We start from the raw sequence: 26,895 nt of genomic DNA, 5'->3' as shown, positions 1-26,895 counted from the left end.
AATCTGATGACTCCATCCAAACAGTTACATCAGTACTGTCTCCATCCTAGTAACTGATGCAACACTTTAAAAACAAGGAGACAGGGGTGACCTTTGAACAGCACTGCTAAAATTCTCAAAGCTCTGATTCATGAATAGTCATTATTGTTGAGTGTATTTTAGGGAATAAGCAGCTTGGATTTCATTTTTCAAAACTGAAGGAAATGACAATGTAAAGATGATATTTAGAACAGAACAGTTTGATGGAAAACAAGAAGTTCTATCTCTTTTTAGAGTTCTTCTGTCTTCCTTGTCCTAATGTTACTGAGTTTTGAGGGGGATGATCAGTCTGTTTCAAGTTGTGTACTGGATCTGACTGAGATAGAGCTCTTTTTCCCATAGCAGCCCTCACAGTGCTGTGCTTTGCATTGGTATCTGGCAAGGTGCTGATAACACACCAATGTTCTGGCTACTGATGAGCAGAGCTAGCACAGCATCAGTGGTGTCTCTCAACATTCCCCCCCATCAAGGGGCTGGGAGGGGGCAAGCTCCCCTCGGAGGGGATTAGAGCTCCTCAAATTCATTCTTGAACCCATCATGGCCATTTGCATGGTCTTATCTTTCTTTGGTTTCTACAGCAGATGAAATTCTCTAGAATCACCTTAATGAACAAAACATGCATCAGATATTTGGCACATTATGAGAAGACGGACTTTCTGTCAGAGGAGAGTATTCAGCCACTTCCTACAAATCAGGCAAAAATAAAAACCATCAAAAATGAAGGGAAAGTCTTTGATTACCCAGCTCTTGAGGGCTGTCTTCTGGATATTAAATAACCAGGCACAAGCATTCATACCAACAAACTAGCAGAAGCAGAACCTAAGTCTATTTTGTAGATCATCTATAAAAGCAATGGAATGAATGGATTTAAAACTTTAATAATGTCTTAGTGACAATGATGACAACATGACATCCTGCACAAGTGCTTCAGACATACAGCAGGAGTTCATATTTCAGAAATTCAAGAGAAGAATAAGACTATCACAAGGACAAAGCTACAAAATAATGAGGTTATTAAAGAAAGGCTGCAATTAAAGGGATAAAGTACAGCTGACTGAAACAAGTTCAACAGTTAATACAAAGGTATTAGTAGAAATTCTGCTATAAACTGGCTATAAAGGTTGATTAATAAAATTACAAGAGTATTTGAATACCCTAAATTCCACCTAAAGGAGATTATTGCTATGCAACTGTAGTTACAGAAGGAACTGGCTTTTCAAATAAGCCCACAGAAACCTATTTCACAAGAGGTAAACAGAATTATACGAAAGCCTAAGAGGATGTAAAACTTTATAAGCAAAAACCAAAGACAAAGAGGGAGATGGTGGGATGGAGAACAAAAGGGAAAAAGCCAATGTTAGTCTTTGCCATAGGAAATAATAAGAAGATTCAGGTATTGTACAAAAGAGAAGGATGGCAATTTGCATAAGTAAATAACCATTTCTTGCTTACTCCCTCCTTTCATTTTATTCATATTCCAGTTCAGCTGACCTCTATTTGCTACTTAACTACACCTAAATTCTCTTCCCACTTCCTTTCAAATTATCTTCTCCATTACAGCATTCAGGAGCATGTTAATGTACTTGTAGAAAATCTGTACATTGGAGCTTTAGGTCATTCATAATTTTCCCCCAAACAATAATAACAAGAAATAATTGTAACAACTATACCATCAGTAGCAAGTACTTGGCCAAGATTACAGTTTAGCAAATGCTTCATTTTTTTTTAAATTTAGATCCTAAATGGGAAGTGGGCAGTGTAAATATGGAGCTGACTGTTTACTGACTGAGGGATCTATAATAAAACAATGCAACAGAAATGGGAAGGATGTGGGTATGAGCCTGTGATGCACCACAGAGCACTTTATTAGGGCACCCACTTTGTTCTGCTGAAAACCCAGTCTGGTTTTTTTACCTTGAATCCACATCATCAAGCACTGGGGAGGAGAAGTTTCCAATGTCTTCTGCGGAGTATGTTCCACCTTTGTACAATGTACTTACATAATTACTGAGCCACAGCAAGAAATTATATTATAATCTAGTGGCTCCAGCAATGCGGTACATTCCCATTCCTACTCCCTGCTCCCTGAATATGAAGTACATCCGGAAGCAAAACAGCATCAACAGGCAGTACTGGGAGCTGCCCATCCATCAGTGCTCTACAAGGCAGTGCTTAGCATGCAGTCTGGAGCAGATACTGCAAAGATGAATTCAAACTGGTGTAGCTCAGTTCTCTATAAAGTGATCCAACTGTAGCATATCTCATTAGCTTCATGAATATTTAAATATCTCTTATGAAGCCAAAGAGCACCAATCGAACATAAATGCACCTATCTTTTCAGTCATGCATAGTCTGTAGCAATGTATTTGAAAAATTCTAATTGCAAGGAGGATTCAAACCCCCAGTCTACTGGGCAGAAAGGGGAGCATCACTATATGGAAATATTTGCTAAATTCAAAACAAATACAAGAATAATTTCAAGGAATTAACCTACTCAGATCCATTTATCTCTATTGTAAGATAAATTTGCAGTACAATTTCATGTACATGGACCTCATGTAAAAGAAACTGTTTAAGTATAGAATACAAATAATTAGCAATTAACTTGAATTTTGAAAATGTGAAAATGCTTAAGTAGTAATCCAAGGTGTTAATATATTTTATGTAAATCTAACTGTTAAAAATTACATTATTCATTCATCAGGAACTGTAGTGATAGGACAAGGGGTAACAGGTTCAAACTGAAAGAGGAGAAATTCTGTTAGACATATGGAAGAACTTCTTTCTTGTGAGGGTGGTGAGACACTGGAACAGGTTGCCCAGAGAAGTTGTGGATGCCCCATCCCTGGCAGTATACAAGATTGAGTTGGATGGGGCTTTGAGCAAACTGGTCTAGTGGATGGTATTCCTGCCCAGGGCAAGGGGTTGGAAATTAATGATCTTTGAGGTCCCTTCCAATTCAAACCACTGTGTGAACCTATATAATAAGAGTTTTATTATATTCTTGGTCTTAGTTGCATTATTTTGGGAAAAAAAAAAAAAAAAGAAAGCAAATAAAATGCAACATGTTCAGCTTCCTCGATATATTTTGTTTAAAGCTTACCTAAAGTGTGTGCACTTTAAAAAAATAGCTTTTAAAAATGAAACAGGTTGAGTTAAAGAAAAAATCTTTTAGCAGCTTTGCTTCTTTTTCTTCTTCTAGAAATGGAAAGGGACCCTCCCCTCTCTAACAGTTAAAGCCACAACTGTCTTTTCTATCCCCACCTCCTTTCTTCTGGTATTGTTTTAATTTTTCCCATCCCTGGACTTCTCATTCCCTTCTTCTCCATCTACTTTTTAAATTTTAATTATTTTATTCCCTTATTTTTTTAATAGAGCTTATTACTTAAATAACTCAGAACCATTCCTGAATGGACTCAAGAGAGGAGGGAGGAGAGGGCAGGGGGAGAAAGGAAGCAGTGCCTCAGCAGCTGGAAGGCTTCTGATTGAATTCTGCATCTTATCCTCTATTCCGTAAAACTCTTTTGTATTTTTACAGCCCATTTCCTAAAAAATGGCACCTACCACTACTTCTAGTAGCTGCAGACCCCACAAATACATCACAGCTTGCATAGGCTCAGGACAGTACAAAGCGCTTGTACAGCAGGACATCTCCAGTCACTCCACAGACCATGCTCTTGTGTGATCACATCCCCCAGCAGGAAGCACAGCTGAGGCACAACCAAGCAGTAGTAGTAGATATCAGTGTCCAGGGCAAGCATGAAATGGTCTTAAATTAAGTTCACAGTGTCACCTCTTCAGCTTTCACATTCTTTAAATAAATGAATAATGGGTTGGGCTCTGTGCCTTTCCAGAAAAGATCTAATTAATATTGCTCTGAGGCACAAATAGTCTCCCCTCAAAAAAAAAACACCCACAAGAAAACACAAATAGAATATTTAAGAAAAAATATTACCCTGAGCCCACATAATTGCCCATCACACACTTTGGCAAACATGCTGATGTTTCCTCAGCAAGCATAAGCTTCCCAGCCTTGCTTCCACTCATGGGAATTACTGGGCCTCCACAGTGAATATTAAAGAACACAAATGTAGAAAAGGATATTAAGGGGAAGCTAAAATAAAAGAAGAATCATATTAGTCATTCTATAATTTCTAATAATAATGCTGTTGAATCACTCCTTTAAACTACTTTGGTGGTAGGCATTTAAAGAAAAATCTAGCATATCAGGATCTTGAAGTGCTATTTGTAACTCTTTTAAAAAAAAAAAGATAATAAAGTTTGGGAACGTCATCTTTGCAACCTATTGCATTTTTTTCCAGGGTAGTAATACAATTGCTATGGGAACAAGCTAAAATGACATATTCCCAAAGGAGCACATTAGAGAAACATGAAATGACATAATTGTCCTCAACTTCTTGCTGTTATTAATGGTGCAACAATGTCCCCATGGGTTCACATGGGTTTAAAATAAAAATTTGGGCACTTACAGGCAATTTCAGGGACATAAATCTTATGAGGAGAAGCTGAGAGAGTTGGGATTGTTCAGCCTGGAAAAAAGTAGGCCCGGGGCAACCTTATTGCTCGGTACAACTCCCTGAAAGGAGGCTGTACCCAGGTGGGGTTCAGTCTCTTCTCCCAAGTAACAAGTGATGGGACAAGAAGAAATGGCATCAAGCTGTGCCAGGAGAGGTTTAAACTGGATATTAGGAAAAATTTCTTCACAGAAAGAAAGGGTTGACAGGCACTGAAACAGTCTGCCCAGAGAAATAGTTGAATCACTACGCCTAGAGATCTTTAAAAGACGTGTAGATGGGGAATTTAGGGATATGGTTTAGTGGTGGACTTGGCAGTGCTGGGTTTGCAGTTGGACTTAATGATCTTAAAGGTCTTTTCCAACCTAAACAATTCTGTGATTCTGTTTTTCCACAGGGAGCTACATCTTATTTTTCACATGGTTGAATTATACATAGGTAATAAGGGAATTAGATTAAATCCGATTAAAAAAATCTCAGACAAGATCCAGGTCTGTCCTGTAAACACAGTTTTTCATAAGATTTATAAATGGTTAAATGTTAAATGTTTTCATGTGGTTTAGAGTGTCCCACATTACACAAGGGGGACCAAAAAACCTGTTTTTTCTTGCAGTCCTTTCTCTATTTTTCTAGATTACCAAAATATGTCTTCTCACAGCAGTATCAGCACGGGATGGCTAGAATGAAAACTCAATTTCTAGTGCAGCTCCAAAATATTGAGAAATGTGTTCCCCAAAAAAGCAATTATATTTACAGAAATGCATAGCTCATACCATTCCCTGTGAAATTAAACTCTGAATTGTAAAATAAAGAAAGAAGCAAACAAAATAATAGAATATTGCACACCTGGGTCATGTATCCACTTGAGTATTGCAAGACTTATACAACCATAATTGCAGAATTTAGGACCTGTTTAATTTTTTTTTTTTTAAATGCAAGGTCTAACTTGGATATTCAGAATGACAGTTCCTTTTAAAACCAAGTTTGCTCACATTCATACAAATGGTAAAGATTCTGAATTATCAGAATCAGTTTAGAAAATGGATTTGAATGTTGCTATGAAAAGAAATGTGCAGCTATGGTCAAATCAGGGAAACAATATGCTGTATAAGGACTAGGGAAAAACACCTTTGAAAAAGTTTTAATACTTTTCCTATAAAGGAAAAATGTAACTTCATCTAAATAAACATGTAGCCTATTCCAAACAGGGTAATGAGAATTAGGTGGGATTAAGAGAAGGATGGTGAGAATTATCAAAATGGACGCAATCTTATGAGGAGTGATAAAAAAACAGTAGGTCTCTACTCTAGGACAAGTAGAGTGCAACAAGAAAACAGCGATATTTATTAAAATCACTACTATGGGGAAGAAAGTTTAGCAGTTTCTCTCACAGTAACATAGACTATCCCAAAAACAAAAATGAAGGTAATTCAAAATTATTTTTTGTTTTTTTATAGTGTAACATTTTGAAAATAATTTGCAGCAGGATGTATAAACATCAAAAGTTTAGAAAGTTTCAAGAAACACCCGAACATTAGTATAGACAACAGGAGTAGTCCAAGTAATGACATGCTGGAGAGTACCTTTGCTTTTGCAAATTATATAAAGCTTAATATTTCCAGGCTTCAGTCATTCCATCTAAAAGCACAGGCCAGTGATGAACATGACTACAAGTTATCCTATCCTGCCTCCAAGGAGTTGTGATGCTTTCCAAACTAGGTATTTGTGCTAGCTATTGTTGACAGGACACAGAAGATGAACCTCGGCTCAAAAAAAGTCTGTCAATTCCTATACTCACACAAAATTACCAATCTAGGGAAGAACCTTTTCCCTGCATTCCCACATAATTATCAATGTTTCTACATCTATAACCCAGAAAGGTTATGTTGGTATATAAACTGCTAGAGCAAGAAAAGTAGCCAGGTTTCTGAATGCAAGCAGTGATAAATCCTTACTGCAGGTGTCATGCTTTTTGCTAGTTCAGTGTTAGATACAAAAAGAGACTTCTACATTTTTGCCATGCTCTCATCTCTACCCTGCACTTAAAAATGCTGAATTTTTCTTTTATTTCCCCTGAACAGCACTCAGCCAGCACAGCAATATCGCTTGAGATTGGATTAACTACAGCAGACCAGACTCTCTGGAAATAAAAAACCCTCTGCATTTAAAAAAAAAAAATCACCCCGTCCTAAATATCTTTTCCAAGGCACAGACAGCTACACATGCAGCAAGGTTTTCTGGAAGGAAAGTAACAAGAGACTAATGCATGAAACTAGAAATATTTTTTTAATGCTTAAAATTGAATCAAGGGAGTTACTTTCCCAATCTCCCTCCCCACAAAGAGGCTATTAAAAAAAAAGGTAAATATTTCTCCTTCTTGATAGATTACATTGAAAATGCCATTCTTTTTCCTAATAGAATTTACAAAGCAAGACAAGTAAGAAGAACCACGTTTATTTATATAATCACCAGTATGGCTACACATGTAACAAGGATAGCAGGAACAACATATATGAACTGAGACTTAATTTGGACAAACCACTAATAGAGGCATAAACATCATGAAAAAGGGACAAAATCCAGCCCTTCACCGAAGGTACGAACCCACCCCCCCAAGTAAATTCATTATGGTCAAGAACTAGTGTGTTTTATACCACACCAACATCTTTTTAAAGCTGCCTACATTCAGAAGTAATCCGAAATTCCAATTTACAATTGCAAAATTGTAAGTGCTTAGTGAGAAGTGCAAAGGCTAGAAAACAACCTATGACAGGGTTTGATCATCTCTGTGTTGTGACTAGTCTGTGCTAACATCTCAAATGCTGTAACAAGCATAGTGCTGTAGAGTGAACCACTTTCTTAATATTCCTGACCCTTACATGATTTTCCCCACATGCAATTTAGCTTTTTCTGATGACTTTTCCACAGTTTAGCATTACAGATATGGTGCTCCACCTATGAAGCCACAAAAACAGTGCCCTATGAGGAGCCACAAGCCTCCAAGTTTCAAGTAAACATCCTATAAAAAAGGCTTTTTTTTCCAGCTTTCTCTGCTACTCAGCCAAGTGCCATTTTCCAGTCCTTGCTGGAAAATTGCAAAGAAGTAGCCAAATAAACAAGCTTTATAAATTAAAGCTAAAGGAGTGAGAAAAACAGTGAAGAAAAATCATTCTGTCACACACACAGTCGAATATTGCTCAGTATTTCTTAGGTTTTTTTGAAGAAAGGGGTGTCTTCCACAGATTCGTAGGGTTGGACTAGCACCCAGGACGTCACCTGTGTAGCTCCCTTTCAAAACTGCTTATACCAATACTGACACATTTTTTGCTTTTTAGACTGATTATAAAAGATGTGCACTAATAGAGACCACACAGCCACAAAGACAACATAGCTCAACTTTACTAGGGAAACAATTTTTCCACTGCCACCATGTAAGGTCATTACTATTACAAGTCACCAGGAATACAGAAACAAATTTATTCTATTCCTATTATAGGTCTTCATCTGTGCCCCTACTGTCCTCTTCAAGTCAAACAACATCTCTTTCTCCTTCCCCAAAAATCATGCTCCTTTGATCTCTGACCATTCTCTCCACCAGTTTCACTCCAGCTGGCCCACATTTTTGCATATCTGAGTACACACTGTATGCTACCTAATGCCTTACAACTGCAGAACAGATTTAAAAGGATTGCATAGCTCATTCTGAAGCTATATTCCCATATATATATTAACTTAGTACAGCCAGGTCTGGTAATGGCAGGATGCTAACTCCTCTTTGGCTTATGATCCACAAATGATCTCTTTGCTACTACCTAATTAGAGGTATTTGTACTATGTTAATCATCTGATTAAAGTACTTGATCTGGAAAAGTTCAGCTCCTCATTTCAGTCCTTTGCATGGTCCCCAACACATAGCTAAAGTAGCCTGAACTAAATAATAAGTATGATTTCACAGCATTTTCCATATGATGTATAAATTTCTTTTATTCTCTTTTCCAATGAAATATTATCACAGATCAGATATATTCAAGCATTACACACAAGTATTTCTGAAGATATTAATTTCAGAGTGGATCTACTTTGGCAGAAATGCAAGTTATGCAATAATAGTCAGAAGATTACTTCATGTACACAAGGACCATAGCAACAAAGATATGTAATTAACTGGGTGATGAAATTGAACGGAAGGGCCTCACAAGAAGAAGGCTTCTGAATAAAAGGCAAAGATGGGCTTTTTATTTTGTGTGCTTTGCAGGTCAGGGGACACAGAATGAAACAATAAGGGCATTCAATCTTTGGCTTGATATGTAGTTTACACTTTGCAGTAGTCTATTTTATTACTAGACATGCCAAGAAGCCCTCAGACGGCTGTTACAAACTACAGTTACTATCAACTGTATGCTGATTAAGCTGAATTTGAAAAAAATAAACAACTCTGACAAGCATCTGTAACTTAATTGTCACAGACTCACAGAGGTTTCCAAATTCCACCACTCTGACAAAGATCCCTTGACATATTTTTTCAAAGGGGTCATCCAAAATTGGATCGGGGCAAAAGCTCTGACCTAGCATATTGAATTTCATTACCTGTCAGTGGGCAATAGAGAATATCTGAAAAAGGATCTGAAAGAAACTATATATGCAGTGTTAGTGAAAAATAGATCAGAAAATAGGGCAATATTTACATTATAATCGTGTATCTTATAAAAACTATGCTAGAAATTTATATGAAACCTAAGCAATGAACCATAAAAAAGATAAACCTTAAAAAAATCTGTTGTCACCATACAGAGACTAAGAGAAAAATAGTGAGTCTAAATTGCTATTCCACAAGTACTAGATTATATCCAAACTTTTATTGTACTCAATACTTAATGCCCATGTCAGGAATGCCCAAAATACACAATCAGCACTGATAAGAACTAACTTAGATTTTTGTAAATCAAGTTCAGAGCCAGTCTAAAGAAATACAAGTGAACTGTCATTGATGAAGAGAAGGCGAGAGTATTTATGGTACTCACATTTACTTACGTGTGATTTGTAGGAACTTAACAGATGACTGTTGAGCATGGATCTCCATTTCTAAAATGTTTTAAGATGGTATTCTTAAATTAAAATCCAAGAAAGATAAAGATGAAAACACGATGCTGAAGTAGTCCTTCTACTAGCCACATTAAAAAAAAAAAAAAAAAAGTTTTAAAAATCTAAGGTACTTTGGTACTTTTAAGTAGCCTTGACATCCCTGGAAACATTTATAATACCTTACTTCTCCCTGGCCACCTGCTGTCCCAAAACATGAAGGGCTAATAAGGTCTTTGGCTCTCCCATGGCAACTGGGAATTATATTTGCCAGTGGGTTTAAAAATTTTAAACAAACAGACACGCATGTATACAGGTGCAGATACATGTATTTAAGTATATCCACGTATAAGAATGTACAAAAATATAAAGAAGTTTTATTTTCTTTGAAAACTAGGCAATGTTCCATATTCACCAATTTCAGGAAGAGAAGTTTTAGTTTACTGTACTGTACCTGGGAAGTGGTTTGGGGTGCAGGGCTACCAGGCTTTCAGGAGTGTATTTTCCAGCCTCACACAATTATTTCATTATTTAGTTTTGTAAATTCCACAGTATATGGAGAACCTTTTCTTTCTGTCATCCCCATAACAGCGTCAAGTGCAAATTACATAAGCTCCAAGCACAGCCTACAATCATATCTGAGGCTATTTTCATCTTCTGAAGTAAGCTTAACAATTAAATTCAGCATTCTCTTATTTTAATATTCTGTTCACTTAGAATTATTAATTTATTTGCTTTGAAGACTCTAGAAAGCCCAGAGGTAACTGAGGAGCGTAATAAATACCTCTGTAATTCTCAGATTATATCCTTTCTGAGGTTGTAGTTATTTCATGGTAACACCCTTCCAGATTCCCCATAAAGGTTTTATTAAAAATGTCAGCTGATGCATACTAACTGCATCTCTAAGATACAGTGCCTTCTAGAAATGCAAGCAAAAAGTCCATAACTTCTAACACATTATCATTTCTATCTGTACAATATTCGTATTTCAATATATGGTAGACATAAATAAAATTTATGCATTAATAACAAAATTTGAGTTGCACTTGGTGCAGATATTGTCTTATTAATATTTCCATCTACTTTTGACAGAAATATGATTATTTTCATTTGTTCTGAAGGGACTACCTGATGCTATCAATGTTTACTTTAACAGAATGTTCCATAAATCATTCATAATAAAGACAAGGAAATTACACAACTTTGAAATACAAAATGCAAGTTTAGCAACAGCATGTATTGAATGTTAAGACATCAGTCAAGTACATCTTCAGACCAAATTGTAGAAAATATGCAAAGGAAATGGAATGTTTTCTGGTACAGGCAATTGGTGAATCAATATCATACCAGCCACTCCAGAGTTTGAACGTATTTTTCCCCTTCTACTCTATCTAGCTCTGTTTCACTTCTAAAGGAAAAAAATGTCAAATTAAAATCTAGTGAGGAAAGTAAATACATTTGTGTGCTGTTTGCATAATGATATATTTACCTGGATATTATAGGATGTTGTGACTTAGTGCTGTTGAATGAGAGCAACAAAGAACTTCCAGCAGGCACCATGGAAACTCATAATCATAAAGCCATCTTAGACCAGGATAATAAAAATAAACAGATTTTGTTCCTTAGTGATACAGGATAAATCACAAAAAGAAAACTGGAAATAATGATTGCAAGACTACAGTACAGCCATTCTCTGTAGACAATGCAGAGGAATTAGCAATGAGATAGCCAAAGTCATAGTGATAGCATTAGAGGTTCCTTTACACCTTCCATGATAACTGAATGTATTTTTGAAATGTCATATACAAAATTTAAACAGATATATGGGAGTTCATTTTCTATTTTAAATAGAATATATCACAAGCAATATTTAAGTAACTTTGTAAATTATGACAGTATAATGCTTCTAGGCCTGTATAACTAAAAGTATATTTCTCTACTTCATTACATCCCTGAAGCTCTTTGCCCCAGATTAAGACAGGGTGGATATTTTGGTTTGATTAGGCAAGGCACTACAAAATATATTCTTAGTTTGAGATTTATGGGTAGGGACTAAATAGCTAAAAGGAGAAAACTTAAAATATTAGTTCATTCAGAAGACGCAATAGCATCCAACCTATTTACCTTCTTTTTTTTATGGTAAGCGTTTTAATTAGCTTTCTCTAAGCATATAAATAAAAGCTGTACACAAACACCCCACAGGTTTACTTTCCGTACTCTGGTGCTGTTTTTACCTATTCTTGATTGCTATCTAGAAACCCTCAAAATAATAACTCTGTCATTCAAAAACATTTTTTTCTCCTCTTTATGTTTTGCTTTATAAATGCAGAGAAGAAGGAAACAAATATAGATAACAAAGCTGATAAAGCTATTATAAAAATAATTCACTAGAGATAAGATGCCCTACACCCCTCTTCAAGTCATATTAGTTTTTAGGTTTAAAGGAGCTACAAATCATATTTCAAATTCTTGAAAATAAGGTTTAGGATATCATAGACTTAATCTTGAGCTTAAGATCATGGCACTAACATGTATTTCTAACACATATTTTGATTTAGGAGAGAAGAGAATAGCTTGAGTTGGAAGAGCATGTAGCTCCAGCCCTCCTGACATGGGCAGGGACACCTTCCACTAAACCAGGCTGCTCAAAGCCCCATCCAGCCTGGTCTTGAACTTTTCCAGGGATGGGGTACCCACTGATTCCCTGCACAACATGTTCCAGAGCCAACTACCCGCACAGTGAAGAATTTCTACTTAATATCTAATCTAAACCTGTCCTCTGTCAGTTTGAAGCCATTTCCCCTCATCCTATCTCTACATGCCCTTGTCAAATGTCCCTCTCCAGCTCTCTTGCAGTCCCCTTTAGGTACTGGTACTCCCTGGATCCTTCTCTTCTCCAGGCTGAACAACCCCAACTCTCTCAGCCTGTCTACATAGGAGAGGTGTTCCAGCACCTCTGATCATCTTTGAGGCCTCCTCCTGACTCTCTCCAACAGGTCCACATCCATGTTATGTTGGGGTTCCCAGAGTTGGATGCAGCACTCCAGGTGGGGTATCATGAGAGTGGAATAGAGGGGAAGAATCACCTCCCTTATCCTGCTGGCCACACTGCTTTGGATGTAGCCCACCAGGATATGGTTGGTTTTCCAAGGATCTCTCTTGCTAAATATCTGCTAAAGGTTGCAAAGCTTCTGCCTACAGCTCTATTGCTACTTATTACAAAATCTAATTTACTATCAAAGCAACACTAGAAGACACTACATTTTGATACTGCTGCCCAAGTAAAGGTAAATAGGAAGTCACTATTAAGGTTGATGCTGTTTCCAGGGGTTCTTTTGGAATCGGGGGGGGTTATCTCACTCATAAACTTCAGATTGTGAAACTTTCTTTCTAGTCATAGTTGAAATTAACATAGCACAGTTTTAATAATTTGATGACCACCTTACTATATCTTTAATTGTATTATACATAGTAGAAAACAGTCAATAGGATCAGGAAGGCAAATTACATCCACACAGTAGACAATGATAGAATGTTTCAGGAAAATTTCAGAAGAAATATTTTGTTTGGTTGTTTATGAACTAGAGAAAAATACAGCTTTGACAATATAGTAGGTCAAACTTTGCCCAGGCTTACAACTGCTGTAAAATTCTGACCGAGTCATTGTAAAAAGTATGCCGGTATCTCCCATCTTTGCTTCTGAATTCTGATTAATTCAAAAGGAACTGCTCAGCTTCCCTTCATCATCCTACATTTCTGATATTTCAACGTGGTTTTAGCCAGATATAATCCTTTGGCTCTGATGAGCCAGCCACCAGAAATCCCCAGTCCACCCCTGCTCAGTGACTAAGAGACCCTGAATCACTGCCGGGAGGGCTGGCAGCAGGCAGCAGCCACACCAGAAAGCACAAACTGCTGCACTTGAAGAGCAAACTGCCTATTAATATAAATAACATTTGTTTTCTTTCTCTTGTTACAGCTGCCACCATATAAATCTTAACTATTTCGCACTTCTTTTTTTCAACTAAATTAAGCCAGACAGGTCCCTCATCCCCTGTGGGAACCACAGAACAAACCCAGAAAAACAGCAGAAGAAGCTAGTCTTTGAAAAGGTAAAATACAAAGAGACAACCATAAGAACAATTTTTAGAAAAGCATACTGTAACAGTGAATTCTCTGGAGGAGCTCCCTACCCTGGTTACACATCAGATGGTAGATTCAGTAACTACAGAATTGCAAAATACCACATTTTTTTTCTAGTCTTCATGTGTTTAGGTGACAACCCGTGACACCTTTATCATATAATATATAAGGGAAAATGAGTATTTTGTGGGTGACAATGGTTGTACACAAGTTTCACTAGAGCTTTAGGATAAATTATTTCTCTCCATCTATTGTACAGCTCTGTCATTGACTCAGCTTTGTTAATAGAACTTTAAATTCTACTGCCCCCTAAGAAAAAAATGCATCTAGCTACTTCCAGCTCAGCAATAAATTTCAACCCATCTTGTAAACTATTATGAGTTACAGTAATCTTAAAAACAGCAAGGTAAATATTTTATAATGGTTTCAGATGTGGACAACAAATTCTTCACCTGAAATGCAACCTGTCAGTCAGTCAGTACACAAGAGAAGAGTGAACCTTGAAAATCTTTCAGAAGATAGAAATCCTTTTGGGGAAGAAGAAGCTCAGGATGCTTGTGCCTCACCACCCATGTCACAAGATTCCAACCCTGCTGCCTCTGATTTTTTCCTGCTGCCTCACACCTCCCATTAGTCATCTGCATCAGAGCAAAATGAGTGCAAACATCATTATGGCTTGATCTGCTACACGTAGAGTTCAAGTACAAGCAGCTATAAAAAGAATTGAAGCCTTGAAGAAAGATACCCTACATACATCTCAAGCAGTGAAAAGGATCTGGACATCAAATTCCAATGGCTGTTTTCCAAACACAAGCATGTTTCAACCCCTGAGCATCCTGAGTGACCTGGAGAAACTTAAGAGTTCCTGCATATGAATGCATAAATTAAGTTGAAAATCAACAGGATAAGAAAAGCTATTTAAGTTTTGCTTGTATAATGTCCACACAGTTTATAGTTGTGTATCTTACTATTGATGCTTTTTTTGCCCATACATAAACAGGTATCCTGTGGTGACACTTTTAATCTTCACCTAAAAGTCGGCTGGCCTATTAAACAATATATTGCAGTTTTCATTAAACCAGCACCTCTGCTCCTACTGTGATCAATCTATGGCTTAGACCTTCATTTCCTCGTGGTCACTCTCCACCAGGCAGAATCCCTCCCTCTAGAAAGCATAGCTGCATATTCAGAGGGACAGAGGTGCAAAGAAACCATCCTAATTTTAGGTGTTGAGCTGCAGAGTCTAATCCTCAGTGCCACTGCATTCAGAGGAGGCAGGCTGGCACCTCTACTCTGCATGGGCTGCACAGGGAGCCCTGTGTATAAACCTAACCCCAGCACCTCGTTTCAGCTTCTGAATTTTGGTAGAATGAATTCACTTCCCTTTCTCCTCCATAAGGGCACAGTTTGATTTTTTTGATTTTTTTATTTTTCATTTCTCAGAAATTCCTTTCCCTATCTGAAAGAATAAAACACCTCAACAAACAAGCACTGCAATGCAGCTGAGCCAGCCTAGGACCTACGGTTTCCTATAAAAATTATCAATACTTGACCACCTTGATAAATCTCCCACAAAACAAGCACCTACCCTGAGCACAGTTAGTTTAAAGGTACCTCAACTCATTTGAAATGATCAATTATTCAGATGTAAGTAGACAGCAGTTATTTAAAGGCAAACTGCCATAAGAGTTGGAAAACCTTTGCTTAATCTACAAATTGCATTTAGAACTTCAAAAAAGATGCAGAGTGGACCTTTGACACTTAGCTAATTACAGGGTTTTTACAGATTTGAGCCCAGTTATTCTGAAGATAGAAAGGAAAGAAAGCTAATGAAATTTTGGCTTCCATTCAGCGTTCACCAGATCTGCTGTGCTAAATAAGTTAATCCAGAAAAACCAGCTAAATCAGTTAATCATTGACAAACTTGCAGCTCCACTTTGGAGACCGGAGGTTGCTGAGGTAAGAGCAAGCAGGTCAGATGTGCTTGTGTTTCTGCCTGCTGATGGAAGAGAGCACACAATGGGGTGACAGCCAAGGTACATATGCAGTTGCTTACTGCTTGTGCTGCCTGGAGGAAAGAGGATCTGCTCTGTTAAGATGGACCCAAGAAGATCTCTAAAAAGACAGAACATGCAGAGGAATCAAGGCATTTGTTTAAATTGGGTTCAGCAAGGCTCCAGGCAGCAGCAATGATACCAGGACTTTTTCCAGCATCAGGTTATAAATCATAGCCTGGCAGGCTACGAGCTAAAAATATGTCTCAAAGAGATGCTATCAACAGAGAACCAGGAGACCTCCAAGAGAAAGGCAATACATGGCACACAGGTAATAGCCCTGCTTTAAAAGATGGGCTACTTATTCATACTGTCCTGACCCAGACCTTTGCAGGGATTTCATTCAGCTGGGAAAAGATGGGGTTTAATTTTTACTTCCATGGCCTGAAAGTTGCTGGATCTGGGTTCTGCTGAACTGCCTAGGAAATCCTCTTTGCAGAGAAAGCCTTAGCTCTAACCCAAAGTGCTTGGGTTTAGAGGAAGATGAATTAAACCCTTCCCACATATATTTTATCTGCTTCCTGCAGGTCACCAGGGGGGCAGCCTGCCAGAAAGGTAGGTCACAAGCCACTCTTTCCTATACAGGGAAGCCATTTTTCATAAAACCAAAACGGAAATAGCATGATAACCAGGAGCCTCACCTGATGGTCCTCACTCCTACATACGAGGAAAATGGCTTCCACAAACCTCAGTAAGTCATGAAAAAAACTCAGAAAGTGACTACCTGCTGAGCTTGTTTGAACCAGAATTATCCATTATCTTGAACATTTCTTCAGCCTCCCTTACTTTATTTCCATGCCAAAATAGATCTAGGAGCTGTCACCATATGTTGATAGTATCCATTTACTTATGCATTACTTCTTCTTTTTACTGAACAGATGCCACTGCAATTTGCAGAACTCAAGAGTTTTTGCTTTCTTTCTTTTCCTGACATATATTAAACTAAAACTAATAGTCCAGAACTCAGCAGCCTGGGTTTGGGTACTGCTCCTGTTAGGACAGGCTCTGTAATAAGAAAGAGCCAGAATCTGAATTTCACTTACAGAATTTTCCATGTGTCCAGAAGAAATTCCTCTTGCCAGTATTTTCTTACACCCATGAAAGCAAATTACTAAAAAGCTGGTTTTAATAAAAGATGATTGAAACCCCTCCTGCCTCTTTAACCACCACAGACACACACATGTATTTTGAGTTTTGGCTCATATATTTGAAAAGTAGTATCAGCACAAAAATTCATATTTTAAAAGAGGACATTAACTATACAGAGGTAGATAATGCAGCAAAAGAAATGTTTGTAAGTATCAGCCTCCTTTACAAGGCCCCAGTGAAACCTTACCCTGAATACTGTGTACAACCCTCATCTCCCAGGGGCAACAAAAATTAATTCAATCTGGAACAGATACAGAGAAGGATTTCTAAGATGATCAAGGAAGTGGAGAGCTGATGTTAGTAAAGAAGACCAAAAGAAGGCTAGATCATACACCTGGAGAAAAGAAGTCTGAGAGTGGACAATAAAGTTCTCTATTAATAGATCAAAAGGTAAACAGAAGGGAGGGAAAAGGAACTATTCAAACTTAGAGTCAATGTCAATGGAAAAGTAAATGGTTATAAGGTGACCATAAATAAATTTCAACCAGAGGTGAGAAGAACATTTCTAAACAACAAAGAAATCAAACTTTGTAAGCTTCCTTCAGTAGAAGCAGAGAGGGAAAACACTTTAATTAAAGTGCAAGATGGAACTCAGTGGATTTGTTTGGTAATAACAGCAAATTGGATTAAATTACACAGTCCCCTCTGTTCTATATCCCCCTTTCTCAAGACAGAAACTGAGAATATTTGTAGATATTGCACATGAAGTATACAAGGATTAAGACTCCAATGTGTACCACACTTTTTTCACTCCTATGAGAGCAGCAATCCACGCTGCTTTCAAAAGAAATCATGATGCAAACTACAAAACCTAGACGATTATTTGTGGATGCTAAAAGGCAGGAGCAGAGAAATTTTCCAGATCTGTAGTTTGTGAAGTTCTTCCTTTCTCAGGCTTTAGCTGAGAAACAGAGAAATCCAGCTTCTCACAGCTTCTCTGTGGCAGCTTTCGTTCTCATGAGAACTGGATGGCTAACAGTTTGTAAGAATGTAAACTATTTCTACACCTGCTATTATTGTCAGAACACTAGAATTGTTTTCAGTCTTGTGAGAATAATATTTGGAAATGGGGGTCTTACTGCCCAGCCTATCACCTTGTGAGGTGGTGAGTGAATAAGCCAATCATGTAATTTCTTTATTGCAAACCACACTATAAAAGAGGAGAAGTTCATTAAATGAGGTCTTAGTTCTGCTTTGGCCATATCTTTTGAGCTGGACCTATGTCGTGATTTGCCGTTCCCTGGGGATGACAGTGACAATTATTTCCAGATTAAGCCTCAAGTTAATTTCCAGATTAATGCAGCAAATTACATTTCTGAGGGACTATACAGTTTTAGTTCTTGGAAGGTTTTTTTTACTATCATCTAAAAAATCATGGCTAAACACTTCAAACTGAAGTGACAAATGATAGATGTTGGATTCAGCCTTGCAAGATGAATGTGTAGTTGGTCAATAATCCATTGTTTCATTTGATTTCATGCATTTATTTTTAAATGCTGCACTGCTGATGCTGATTAAAACATGTTCCAACATCAGTGAATCACTGATAATCCTCAGGTAACCAGAAGTTATTTTTATATCCAATTAGAAAGGCAGATTTAAATAGATTTAAATAAAAAAAAATCTGGAGATAAGTGTTCAGTAGAATGGCATATCCTTAACTTCAGTCTGGAAATGAGTGAAAAGCAAGAAAATACAGTAAAAATATCCCTTCTGAAGTATTTAGAGGGGTGAGCCTACTCTGAAAAAGTATCTGTAGATTTGTCCTGTCATCATCTGGAAAAGTAAAATGAGTCAGTGATTTTGTAAATATTCACAGATGCAGGGGGAAATCACAAAATGATCTGTCTGGATCTGGGCACAGGCATGTTTATTTCAAGGCATGAAGCAAATTTCCTTTCAGAGGCTTGAGCAGTAGTATTTAAAACATTTCACTGTCTTAGTTTGGGCTTTTGCTTTGCTTTTAGGGAAGCTCAGATATCAGTTCTGTAGTTTCATCTTCTTTAAAAGGATAAGGGGGAATAGTGAAAACTAGATTCCAATGATGCAGCAAGATTGAAATTAATGTAACAGGAATAATGGTGGCTGCTACTTCTGCAAAAAAGTTCAGGTCTCATTACTAAATTTCAAGAATGGATAGGCTTTCTCTTTTGGGGGATGTGGCGTTTAGAGGGCAAGGGGGAATGGAAATAGTTAAAAAAGTCTAGACCCTGGTTGCCTACAAAGTTAATCTTTCTTTGAAAAAGTAAGCAAAAGACATTCCTTCTGGAAAAAGGGAGAGACAACTTAGCATTGAAGGGTACAACCTGATTCCTGCAAACAGCTGGAAATCTCACCATCCAAATCTCTTGATATCAAAACCTTCCACAATATGACCTTGCATTCGGAATACAGCATGGATTTCTCCCTTTGACATCTCCCTGAAGCAGTGAGCATTTTGCTTTCAATGCCAAGCTTCCAGTTTGAGAGGAGAGAGTTATTTAGTGGAGTGAAATGGGTGGAGTATACATTCTAAGATTTGGCTTTTTGGGCCGAAGTTCTGTTCTCAAAGTGCCTGTAATTGAGAGGGCTGGGGTTTAGTGTCCCTAGAAGTCCTTATTGTCCTCTGTTCCTTATTAACCACTTTTTTGTTATCAGCAACTTGTGTAGAAAGCTGACTTCTGCAGTGTTTTGTTGATTCACACCATTTGTCCCAAAATAGGAAAAAAACTTAGCAATTATATTGTTTGGAAGTGTTTTAAGTGTAAATTCCATGGGTACTGACTCTTCTAGGCTTGAAGGAAATTAAGAAAAAAAGATAATAAAAAAGTAAATGGACCTTTATGTCCCAAGTCTTTAAACTCCAAGAATGGTAATACACAGCATTTGGTACCTAACTTCATACCACACTGTTTTAGCATAATTTATGCTAGAATGCTTCTGTTTATTATAGAGAAATTCTGAACACAAATTGAAAAGAAGTCTGACTTTCAAAAAAGTCCATGAATTTTCATGTTGTCTGATCAGCTCCTCCAAGGATAACTTTCTCAGATCATTCTCCAGCCTTCAGTCTACCTCACAATTAGGCTGAAAATCTGATCCCCTCCAGCTCCTGCGTCTGAGGTGGAATTCTATATTCTTCTGTATCTAACATTATTTTCAAATTTATTTTCTCTTTCTCATGCAATTTTAAATTAATTTATTTCCTGTTTTTCTGGGAACTCTGCAAAGACAGCAGTTTTGCAACATTTTGTGATGCTGAGTATGAATACAGTGTCTTTCCAAATCTTTTGTTGATGTCACTACATGTATTATAAACAAAATTTGTTCCAGGTGTTTGGCCTGCTGCACTTCTTGTGAAAGACAATACACAAACAGATTACACTGATAACATATTTCTCATCAAGTGTTGTGAGTTACCACATAAACTTTTCCTTGGTAACAGGGTTTTGTCTTTCATTTCCTTTAAGGCTTCGGTTAACCAATTGATTATCTCTAGAGTCATCTGTGCTTCCTACTGAGAGTTTACTGTTCAAAATGCACTGTTTGGGGTTTTTTTTGACATTATAAATAGTTCCTTAAGTAGCCAAAATTCAAATTCATCAAAGATGGTGGCTTTCTATGCTTTGCCACATGCTCTTCACAGGGTAGCTCTCTTGTTTGCATCCCTGTTGAGCTCTGGTTGTCCTCAGGGTAGTGCAAACCAAGTAGTGCCAGTTCTCAGTGCCTGGCCCAGAGGACCAAGCCAAGACTGCTATGGTCAGTATTAATATATTTGCAGCTTTCCAATGCATAGCAGCAGCACTGAAAGTGCTGAGTGAGAGCTCTGCCCTGGAGTGGTCTAGCCAGTGGTGTTCTGCCAGGGCCAAAAGCTGCGAGGGACCATCCATCACTTTTACAGGTATATCTGATTCCCAGATCTATATCTTTTCCACTTCACAAGCAATATCCCATATTGCCAGTAAATCAAAGGAATTATAGCAAGATTTAACAGAGATTTACCATTCATGTCTTAGTCAACAAGAAATTAACTTGTTTTAAAGATTCTTTAACCATTGTGCAACCAAAGGATGAGGCTGAAACAAGTAAACAAGAGATTTTAACAAGTTAAAAAAATTGTATCGGATGCATTTTCACAAGAAAGGGGAGGAACACAGGAACGAGGCATAAAGTTCCTCAAATGCTGTTTCTTTGTGTGGAGATGTCTACTTATTTTGTTTCCATTAATTATTTCCCCTGTGATTTTTAATCTCTCCTCCTGAAATAGTTCAATAAAAGTTACATTAAAATAGGATTTGAGGGAATGCTATTAAGAATTGGAATTTTCATTGTCTCAGTGTAAGGATTTAGTTGCTATCTTGGCTCTCTTCTCACTTTAGTTGGTTACAGAAACTTTAAACACTCACCCAGTAAGACATGTTACATTATTAAGCTCCTGAGTGTGAAAAATGCAGTTTCACTCAAATAACACGTCATACAGCTGTCCAAACCAGCAAAACAACCACCTCATCAGTTACTTACAAAGGGATTAGGAATTTAAGAGCTAGACTGTGGTCCAGTGAATAAAAGGATAAACAAGAAATAATCAAATCTAGACTCCCTTTCAGTCTCTGCTTCTGATTCACTCTGAGATTTCAGGTGTCTCTTAACCTCTCTATCCCAGAGTTCCTCCATCTGCAAGGGAGAAACAACACGTTCTTTGCACAGTATGTGGAAACATGTAAAAATCTCAATGGCACAGTCAGCATACCAGTTACTGATTGAATATAATGCAAGTGGAGCCTTGCAGTACTGTAACATTGTAACATTTAGATTCTTTAATGAATGCTACCAACAGAAGCAAAGTTCACAGGTTATTTTGAATAAGAAAATGCAAATAAGGAAGGAATTTGCATACTACGGCGTTTCTTCCAACACATACAGACTGATGATATAAGATGATAAATTTTCAGATGCAGTAATTAGTTGTATTTCCAAACTGCCTCCTTTCAGCATCTTTTTCACCACATGTTCTTTACAGCGGAATGGTAAAGCAGATAATATTTAGTGTATAGAACCATGCAAATAAAACATCTTACCCAATTAATACCAAGGATACTTAGCTCCCAGTGCTCTGCAGCTTGCAAGCTTAACACTATATATCAAGCTGGACAGAAACAGCTTTTAAATTAAAATAGAATAAAATAAGCTGCCATCGAGCTATTTTTTAGAATAGATATCAGACATTAAGACCCAAAAAGAATCCAGACAGATTGACAGTGAAGACATTCTGTTTTCAGAAAGGGGATTCCAATCCACCACTGCATCTCTTGTCTTTTTTTTTTAAGTTTGGGAAGGAATTTGAATTTAGGTCACACATATTCCAGATCAGCGCTTGGCCCATGAAGCAGATGATGTTTTGTTGGCTGGTTTAAGTAGAAATTCCAACCAGAATATAATGGTAGGCACTTTCAAATAAAAAAGCGTTCTTAAATAATCAGTTATTTCTGTCAATAAAAATTTAAACCCCTTGCCTATCTCTAGCCATTCAATGTGGTTAATCTCCACAGCATCAAAGGGACAATGTATACACTGATAACCAGATGATTGTATGAATCTTTTCATACATGTACCTGCTTGTAAAGAGAAGAAATTATTCAGCTTATAGTACCAGTACTATGTTCCTTGATGCCACAGCTTCAGTGTATGTCTCCTGATATTACCCTGTTTTCCTTGATTTGCCTTCAATTAGAGCAAGGAAAAATATTTGTAATTTTGCACCAGCTTTTTTTTGGCTATTATGTGGAAAGTCAATATTATTTACTAAAATAATTTCACCATGAAACAGTTTGTTTTCACATTGAATTGCTTTCATTTGTAAATACATTGCATTATTTGAACTGTCAAAAATTTATCCAAAGAAAATATTCTTTTGGATTACACAGAACAAACACAAAATAAATTGCAAAAAGTAAGCCTATTCACCAGCAAAACTGAAAACTCTTATTTTTGAACTCATGAGAAGTCATATTCCTCTACAATTCTGTCAGAGACCTCCAAAGTCATTCATTCATACAGTTTTATGTCCCATGTATTCATTATTTCCATTAGAAGATCTCATCTCTGTCTTTTCTGGATTCTGAGGGTTCTCACCCATCTCCCTTTTTACGTTAGAATACCTTAGAATATTATTTAATTGACAATCATAAATGTAAATACCATCTTCCTGCAGACTGTTCAAAAATCTACCTTAATCTGTAGACCTATCTTATGCAATTCTAAATATAATCTTGTCTATCTGATTGTTCCCTCTCAAAAAGAGAAGGTTTTGGGGTGACCTAATTGTGGTCACTCTAAGGCACCCTACAAGAAAGATGAAGTGAGACTATTTACAAGAGCATGGTGACAGAACAAAGGGTAATAGCTTTTAACTGACAGAGAGTAGGTTTAGATTACATATTAGGAAGAAATTCTTTACTGTGGAGGTGGTGAAGCACTGAAACAGGTTGCCCAGAGAAGCTGTGGATGCCCCATCCCTGGAAGTGTTGAAGGCCAGGCTGGATGGGGTTCTGAGCAGCCTAGTCTAGTGCAAGATGTCCCTGCCCAAATCAAGGGGATTGGAACTAGATGATCTCTCAGGTCCTTTCCAGCCCAAGCCATTCTATGGTTCTATGATCTAATAAGGGGTTTCATATCAAGCTTAACACGGCTATAAAGCATCCATCAACATTTTTCTGCAAATCTTCATCACTACATTATATCTCAACAACCATGAGTACTGCCATCCTGCTCTGTCTGCTGGGTATAAACAGAGCATAATCTTCAAGGCAAAGCCCTTACAGTACTGCTATCACCAACATTGTTACATGTTGCAGCTTCTCTCTCCATAACTTATCTAACAATGGAGAGGCAACTCTTCCTTCTACAAGCTCCCACAAAAAAAAAAAAAAAAATACTACAGGCTTTTCCTGTAGCCTTTATTCTGTACTTAGTTAGTAATTACACTTGATGATAATTTCTCCTGATTGTCACATTTCTGAATCATTCTCTGAATCACACTCTGCCATCTACTGCATTGTTCATCAGGTATTTACTGCCTCTCTACAGGCTCTTCACAACTTCGTTCCATCCTCACAATTATCTCATATTCAGTTCCAAGAAGCTAACTCAAATCAGCCTATTGGGTAGCTTTCTTCTCAAACATACTTTTTTTCCATTATGCTTTTCCCTCTTAGAAAGAATTTAGCAAATCATCCAAGAAACTCTTTCATTATTCTCCTCTAGATTGCTCCTAAAGTCTTTCTTTGATGTGTCACTAGGCTGTTGATGCATTAAAACCACAATCTATCATGCTGAATAACACTCATGTGTGGTGATTAATTTTAGCTTTGTTTGACATTCCCAGTATTCTGGAAAGACAATAGAGAGACAAAGATAAGCTAGGTTTATATTCACAATAAATAGGTCAACAAATCCACACCCATCTTTGTATAGTTCTGTATAAACAGTGGCAGAACATACAGGAGGCAGAAATAATAGTCTTCTGCATCCAGTTGCAAAATTGCACACCAGATTTGACAGAGGATTATTTACAGGCACATTTGGTTGGCTTCTTTTTCCGACCTTGTAAAGCGACACCAGGCATCACCAGGCCATTGAGGTTTAATTACCTGCATTCTCTGGGAGACTCCCAGGATGAAAGTGGTTCCACAATTGGTTTACCTCACCTTAACACTGTGCATGCTCATGCTATTACAGAGATGTCTTTGAGAAGAAAGCAGTAGAGCATGCAGCAAATTTTAAGGTTGTTCAGCAAAGGTGGGTTTATTTTCTATGTGCTTCTTTTACTTCAGAGACCTGTGACAGTGGCCATGCCAAAAGAGGCAGCATGATTCAGCTCCACTACATGGATGTGACTAAGGTGAGATGTCAATCTTCTAGTGCCTTCCTTTCCTGTGAGCATTTTATATTCCTTATTGTTCCCTTTGAGTCTATATCAGAGCTAGCCTTCAGCAATAGAGCAATGGGGACAACTATAAAGTAAAAGAAACATAAAACAATTGAAAAAACTGTTTCCTATTCACCTGAAAACCCTACGGCAGAAAAGTGGTGTTGCTTCAACAGACAGGGCCTCCCAGAGGATTCCAGATAGCTGGCAAAAGCTGTGGATAAGAGCTGCCAAAAGAAATAGAATAGCAGACAATAAATTTCAAAGTATCAACCAGATCATAGAGGAATGGGAGAATGCATTAAGATTAATCAATCTGAGAGGTGAGTGGATGACACTGCTTCCCTTCCCTGTGAGGACAGAAAAGGGAAACTGCTTTGCCAGCTACGTGGTAATCTTGAGATGGGAAGTTAAAGCAATAACAGATCAAAATAATTTGGATTTGGTTAATGCAACAAATTATTTAAAAGGATTATTATAGCAATATCTGACAAAGCTTACAGTATCAGCAGCAAGGTTTATACATGTATACTATCTGTAAATTAGATCCATCAACAAAATCTCTATCATTTTCCATCAACATTCTTCAGAAATATAAGAAATTTTTTCCATAGGTATTCATTAAAAAAAAAAAGATCCATGACAAAGCTGGGAAAAACGGTATTTTTTCCAAACATCTAGTAAATCAACAGATGGTGACAATGCAATAATTTAAAAAAAAAAAAAAATTAAGTAAAGAACAAAAACAAACACACACACAAAAAAAATCTACATGACACACAAAAGTTAAACCCTCTTGCAGAAATTTACTTTGGAAACAGCCAGAAAAATACCACAGCAAAGAATAAAGGCAACAAACATTTGTAGTAGGAAATGCAAAGACCTATTTCTTACAAATAATATTAAACCAGAAATTTGACCTAAAATCCTTCATTGTTTTGTCCAGGGAAATCAATATATTTTAGCTTTCTCATACATACATAACCTTTTCATACCTAAATTCACAGTATTCATTTGCCAGCTCAACCTTGCCCTAATCACAGCCAATGCAAGTATTTAACTGACATCAAAACAGTAATAATCTTCTTGAATTTGGAAGGCCAAGATCAGTTATTGTGAGAGATCCACCATTAATACCTCAGAGGAGGAGTAAAGCAAGGCAGTTTGAATAAATTAGAAGCCAAGGAGAAATTGAATGCTGCCACCACAGCAGAGATTTCTTCACGCTCTCCTGAGATCTCATGCCACAGCTCCTACTTGTGCAAACTGCAACATGCATCAGCACTTACTTGAAACATCATCACCTCACATAAAGTCCACAAATCCATGACAATAGGTACTTGTGCCTGTTTGCAGCTGGAGGATAAAAATCACATTTTTCAGTCCCAGGCAGCAGGAAAATTACTACCCTGGGCAATTCTCAAGTAAAACAAATCCCATAGCCAGAATAATTCTGTTCTGGTTTCCTACTCTACAGGTAGTGTTAAAATATTCCTCAAGAAAAGGAACAGAAGAGGAAGGATCTCCCACTTCACTGAAAAATATTTAATTATTTTCTCCAAGTTTTTTTTTTATGAGAACTGGAGTACATTTACCAGATTTCCACACCAAAAATTTAGCTCAGCTACCTAAACCCAATATTGGTATTGACATCACATGGTATAAAAATACATATTAAACAATGCAATTTCCAACAGCACTGGCCACTTCTGTTAGTGTTACTCATGAGAGCAGGAAGAAAGATATAACAGCTAAAGAACAGAGAGGATTTTGTGGTGGTATGGGAAAAATATTTGCTTGTTTTGACTTGCCCAAAGGTACCTGTGAGTTTTGATGACTGAAGATTTAACTGCCTGTGTTCAACTGCCACTGAAGGGTCTGTTCACTTCTTGCTTACATTTTGTCCTCCTAGAAAGCACTAAAGACAGCTTCGTTTAGCTTCCACAGAGTCATCCACTGTGTGGAGCTTAGTGTATAGCTCTGAGGTGGA

Source organism: Corvus hawaiiensis, chromosome 3, assembly GCF_020740725.1.
Source record: "Corvus hawaiiensis isolate bCorHaw1 chromosome 3, bCorHaw1.pri.cur, whole genome shotgun sequence".
NCBI classification, from domain to species: Eukaryota; Metazoa; Chordata; class Aves; order Passeriformes; family Corvidae; genus Corvus; species Corvus hawaiiensis.
The sequence above is the reverse complement of the archived record's forward strand: the minus strand, read 5'-3'. Positions refer to the sequence as shown.